The sequence below is a fragment of the Poecilia reticulata genome, chromosome 12, assembly GCF_904066995.2.
Source record: "Poecilia reticulata chromosome 12, P_reticulata-male-v2, whole genome shotgun sequence".
Classification (NCBI taxonomy): domain Eukaryota; kingdom Metazoa; phylum Chordata; class Actinopteri; order Cyprinodontiformes; family Poeciliidae; genus Poecilia; species Poecilia reticulata.
Window position 1 is genome coordinate 29,924,859 of NC_088841.1, and position 5,828 is coordinate 29,930,686.

A 5,828-nucleotide genomic window follows, 5' to 3' on the forward strand; every position below is an offset into this window, starting at 1 on the left:
AAGTGAATCTTTTACAGCACAATTCAAGAGGAAGCAGAGAAACGTTTTAATATTTAAATAATAAAATACAGGAGTTTTACAGTCGTTTTTCTATCTATCTTTTATTAAAACAGCGAAAATAAGATTGTAACCAATATGTTGTTATAAATATGCAATATGTTTATTAATGCAGAAAAAACACCAGAAACTTTGACGGAACGAAAGAAAAATATGAAACAGAAGAAACAAAACCAGTTTAGATATCAAACACATTTTAATCCAAAAAATGGGAAATTTTGTATTTTACAGCTTCAATTAAACTTTGCTCTAATATTTATTTACTCATATTTAGGCTCTCAAGTTCATAAAGGAGTCATGTTTTAACTTTAAAGCCATCAACAGTTGATTTTAATCATTTTATTGTTCTAAAATATGCAAAATAGTGAAATTCAGTGAATTTATTAATGATAATGAATCACAGAAAACAGGTGGGATCTTCTAACGAAGATCTGAAGAACGAGGATAGAGACTGAATAAAAGTCCTGTTGGCTTTAATGTTTTAATATTTAGGTTTATTATCAGGGATGTAAATAAAATGCTTCGGTAAATTAAAGCAGAATAATCAAACGCAGCAGGAATAAAAGGTGGATCTGAAGAAGAAACTAGACGAATAAATTAGTTTTAAAAACAGAAAAACGTCGTGGTTTAAGCAGCACATTGGTTTTTATTGTTTTTATTTTAGATATCAGACAATAGAACAGATTTCACATTATTGTTGAGCCTTACTTTTAAATAACTTAAAAACAGAAAACATTTCATTTACTCCAAGACAGAACATTTAGATCTATGTCGCTGTTAAATAATGTGCCAAGGATCCGACAACAGAGCAGAATTTGACCAAACACTGTAAAAACGGAACTTAAACCCAGAATAAAACATCGTATTTGTTGAATTTACAGCAGGGTTTGAACGCGACGCCGTGCTGAAGGTGGAAGGCGACAGATGTGAGATGGATGCCTCGTCTCTCAAGTTGTTCTCGATGCTCGTATACGTTCATCTGTTGTTTGATGTATTCAGTCGTTCCGGTGCCAAGGAGCCGGTGCCTGCTGGGATTGCAGGGGGGGGATGGCGGCGGCGAGCGGCGGCGGCGGCGGGCATGTCACCAGGAAGACGGTTACTCATCGACTATCTTCTGTTAAATTAACGGCGATCTCCCATTAAAAACGCGGGACGACATGGCCGCCGTATTGAAATGCGGTCGATGCTGTTCATGTATGTATGTGTGTGTGTGTGTGTGTGTGTGTGGCTACCTCTCAGACTTTGTGGAAACTTCTGGACCGGTGCCCGGTGGATGTCATGGAAACGCTTGAATCGCTCAGAATGATTCATGTGGGCTCGGTCCAACCCTCCCCAACCCGCTGCATCAGGAGGAGTTTAACCCTTCTCTCCTCTCATCCCCATCAAATCGCACTATTAGTCATATCTTTTATTAAATGGACTCATTTTATGGGTGTCACTTCTTCCGAGTGCTTCCTCTCGCACAGAGAAAAGGCTTAATGATTCATCCAAACTCGGGCATTTAACCACTTGAACAACAATCTTGTTGTTTTCTTCCTTTGGCGTCTTTGACGGAGCTGAAACTGATCCAGGAGCCGATCTCTGGCAGTCGATCACCGCTGGAAAACACCTGCATCAGGAAACACAAGCAGAATTCAAATTAAACCAAAACGCTCTAAGAAGTGAATCCAGAACTTCTCCACATACAGCTGGTCAAAGTTAGGAGCATCCTGAAAATGTAACAAATGAGAACAGGAGATGCTTCCTGAAGGCTTAATTAGCCTCCAAGACATCAAGAAACGAAGATGGAGGCTGGAAGTTTGTGTTTATTGTTACTGGAATTAAATTGTCTGCATGTTTTATTGTTTTTTTTTCTTTTCTTTAGAAAACCAGTAATTAAAAAAAGCACATTTTCCATTTTAAATACAACTAAATTTTAATTTCTGCTTTACTTTTCATGCTTCACGCTGTAGTTCAGATTGTTTTGGCCAAGCGTTTTGCCCATGATGTCACTGAAATAACTGAATATTTAACGTTTGTTTTGGCATCAAAACCAGCCAACATTTTCATCCTCATCCAACCAGAAATTTATCAGAATTTCAGACGTGCGTTTATTTTAATTATCTGTATTTTTCACCTAAAAAAATGCAGAACGATGTTCTTGCTAGAAATATTAAACATGTTCCCGCCATTTTTTTTTTTTACATTTAACACAAACTTCCAAGTGAAATAGTATTTTAAAAGGATAAAGGACAATAGCAGAGCAGCTTTACTTTAGTTTTCATTACCAGTTTATGAAACATGATCAAACGGGCCAAATTGGAGCAAATGCGTAAATTCAGAAACTGATTAAAAAAGAGAAACCTTTGGATTTATAGTTTGGCAAATAGAAACAATCTCTGTTGTTCCTGGAAGAGCCGTAAACGTGTTGGTTATTGGGTTTTTTTTTGAGCCCATAGAAAAACACACGCAGTCCTGAGAGTTACTGATATTTATAGCTTCACATGTGTAATTTATCGCTTCACATGTGTACGCTTTTAACAAACTCATCATTGAACGCAGACCCAGAAACGTCGTACGGGATTCTCCATGAGGAATCCAGATGCTCTCTGTTGGCCCCCGGGTCCAGCGAAATTAAATTAAAACAATGTTTTGAAATAAAAAGATAAGGTCAAGGTCAAATGAAATCGAGGCATCAAAACCCACATGCGCCTGCTTTATTTAAACGCATGGAGGCTGGTGGACCTGTTGGGTTTTACAGGTTTCTGCTGTTGGACCAACAGGAATCCAGCGTTTTCTTTGTGTTCCTGCTGACCTTTTGTCAGTTTAGCACCTGCCAATGAACCGGCTAATTAAAAAAAACTCCAAAGGAAATGCTAAATAATTTCACTGACCTTTCAAACTTGGCATAATTTCAGACGAACACTAATCACCAGCCGGTTGCGTCTTCAGTTCAAGGTCAGGTTTATAAATCCTGTAGTCTTAGATATTATATTTTTATAATGTAAATTAAACCAGCTTGTATTGTTTTGATAGATTCTGTTCATGTTACATAAATAAGCTAATACGTCGTGTCGTAACAGTGTAAAGCTCAGAAAACACTTGCTAACGACACCAAGCTAGCTAACGTCAGTTACCTCGTTGTAGCAAAAGCAGCTGATGCGCTTTAGTTTTTTTTGTTGCATACTCCGTAGTTTATGTTTCCGAGATAATTTACTGTTCGGAACATAATTGGTTTGAGTTTTTTTTATTTAAAATTTGGTTAATTTGATTGTCAAAGTGAAGCTAGCATACCTTTTCCTCACTCTGTTTCTAATTAAAACTTTTTCCTGACCTTGTTATCTGGTCGTCATGGTGCTGACGAAGCTCTGCGTCCCCTTTTTCTTTTATATGTCATGCACTCATTTCAGATTTAGCGCGATAAAGTGACAGTTTGACTGCTAGAACCAATGCTAGTTGTCGTTAGCTTGCAGGATCTCACGTTGCGATGTGTCTGTAGTTCCAGTTTGTTAAGGTTTTTCCCCATTAATTACAGTTTTTATTTATTTCAGGTAAAAATGTTGCCTCCATTTTAGTTTTTGTTATTTTGTTAGTTTTAGCTAACAATAACAACCTTGGTTGGAATTAGAAAAAGTTTTTCCACCACCACGTGACCAGAATGCTTCCAGTCAATCCGACATAAATCAGCACCAGTTTTAATGCGAGATTATATTGCCGGAGTTTGGAAAAGCATCCCAACTCGACCAAATCCAGAGTGAATTTGGTCTGGTAGGAAGCGGTGTCACGATATCTAATAGCCCAGCTGAGCTTCCTGCTTCCTGTTAGCGCTCAGCTTGTAATGGAGCTGATTTGTGTTTCCTCTGTCTCTCTGCGCTGTGGATTAGCAGGGATTTGGTCCTCCTGGCTCACCGACTTCTCTATGGGCTTTTTATAGCAGAGTGGCTTGAAAAAAAGGGTTTGTGCGGCCGCTCGCTGGCCGGCTGGGCCGCCCCGTCTGGGGAGAACGTCACTCGGGGCTAGCAGGGTGAAATGCCAGCCTTTAAAGTTTGGCTTCTGAGAATTTAGGGAGCCTAATGTTTTCCGTTTGGGATTTTGAGGCTTTCTCTTAAATTCCCAAAGTCACCCAGGTCAAACATTTCTATTAACGGAAATCATTGGATCATTGGTATTCGTTTAATGCTTATAGTTCTATACAACCTGTAAGATTTAAAAGCATTTTAAATAACCAACAACGTCCCTCTTTTTGGTTATTTTAAAGGACGTTTCAGGCAAAAAGAAGCTTTTCTAAAATTGTAACAAGCTTTGAAGCGTCTTCTAGTTTGTAAAATGCTTTTGTTTGTTTCCTTTCCGTCACTCTGATGGTTTGGTTCGCTTCCGCGAAGCGCAATGTGAAAACAAACCGCGCTAAAGGAAAAGTCCGCTTCGGGTCCAGACCAAACAAAACCACTTCCTTCATCTGAGTCAGTCCGAATCGATCCTGAGAGATTCATCGTTTTAGTTTTAACAAAAATGAATGACATCATCAAACTGATAATTATTCAAACCGCTGCTGAAGTAACATTTTAATTGTTAGTCATAGTAGTTTGTTACATTTGCTGCTTTTGATTTCACTGACAAAATCCGCATTAAGGTGTGAAATTTAATATGAGAAAAGAAGCATTATTACATTAAATATAATTTCAGTTTTCAGGTGTTTATAGTGGAGAATATTATTTAAAATATAATATTTTCTAATGTTATTCTGTCAATTGGCTGGTTCAGTTTTTCCTGTAGTGGAGAAAAAGCGTGGCGGCTTTGTTTCAGCTAGCAACAGGTGGGGGAGGGGCGGTGATGCAGACGAAGACGACCACTATGTTTTCTGCGACCTTTAATTTGAAATTCTTTAGTCTGTGGAAACTCTTGACAGGAAGCTGTTGTGGCGACCTTTGACCCGGTGTCTGCTCCATTAATGTCAACATGGCTCCAGTTGTGTACATGGAGGATATTAATCAAGACATTTAATTTAAATCTTTATTTTTATTTTTTTTAAATCTGGTTTTCCGTTTCTGCAGACAGAAATATTTGGATCTCCTGAGAAATGGAGAGTAATAATTAAGGTTGTCCAGCATCAGTTATGTTTTCGAGGGCTCTCTGAAACCAATATTCCACTTTGAAACCATTCAATTAAGATGTGCTCTGTGTAGATGTTTTTTTTGCTGATTGAAGTAAAATGAAGTAATTCATTTTGAGGTAATAATCCCCCCCCCCCCCCCTGACGGTACATCTCCCCTCCAGAGGACGGGGATTTCGGTTCCTGCCCCCGCTCCCTTCTTTCTTCAACAGCCAAATTAAAATACCGAGCATTTTTTTGTTCGTGCTCTCGGCCCGAGGAGACGTGGTTGAGAATTAAAAAAAATTAAAAATCTTGATTTAAAATGTTTTGATAACATTTAAAAGCCCCTTTAGTGGATTTTCTCTTTGATTTGATAGAAATGTGGATGATTAGAAAATAACGCAGTTATTTCATGACGACAGATGATCACAGTCTTCCTGACTCTTTGTGAAAACGAGGCAGCTTCTGTCTCTGCTTCCAGGACCACAGAGAACAAATTTAAAAGAAAAATCTGAGCAAATGAAAAATAAAACATGAACATATTTTCATGGAGCTTTGGAGAATCCCAAACGGATCGGGTCTCGGTGCATGGATGTGTTGACGGATGCGGCTTCCCCTGGGTGTTTTCGCCGCCTGCACATGTGAACTCCAGGTATTTTTACATAAACGCAGAGCTGCTGCTGCTGCTGCTGCTTGGCGA

At 38.6% G+C, this 5,828-nt stretch overlaps 1 long non-coding RNA gene across 1 annotated transcript; it reads right to left on the reverse strand.

Annotated features, from left to right (window-relative positions):
- Positions 1 to 696: 696 nt before the first annotated feature.
- On the reverse strand, positions 697 to 1,384 carry LOC145554031 (uncharacterized). The gene is made up of 2 exons (XR_014090069.1): positions 1,290 to 1,384; positions 697 to 1,171 (listed from the first exon to the last, which is right to left on the reverse strand). It is a non-coding gene; the product is annotated as an uncharacterized LOC145554031 (long non-coding RNA).
- Positions 1,385 to 5,828: the final 4,444 nt, after the last annotated feature.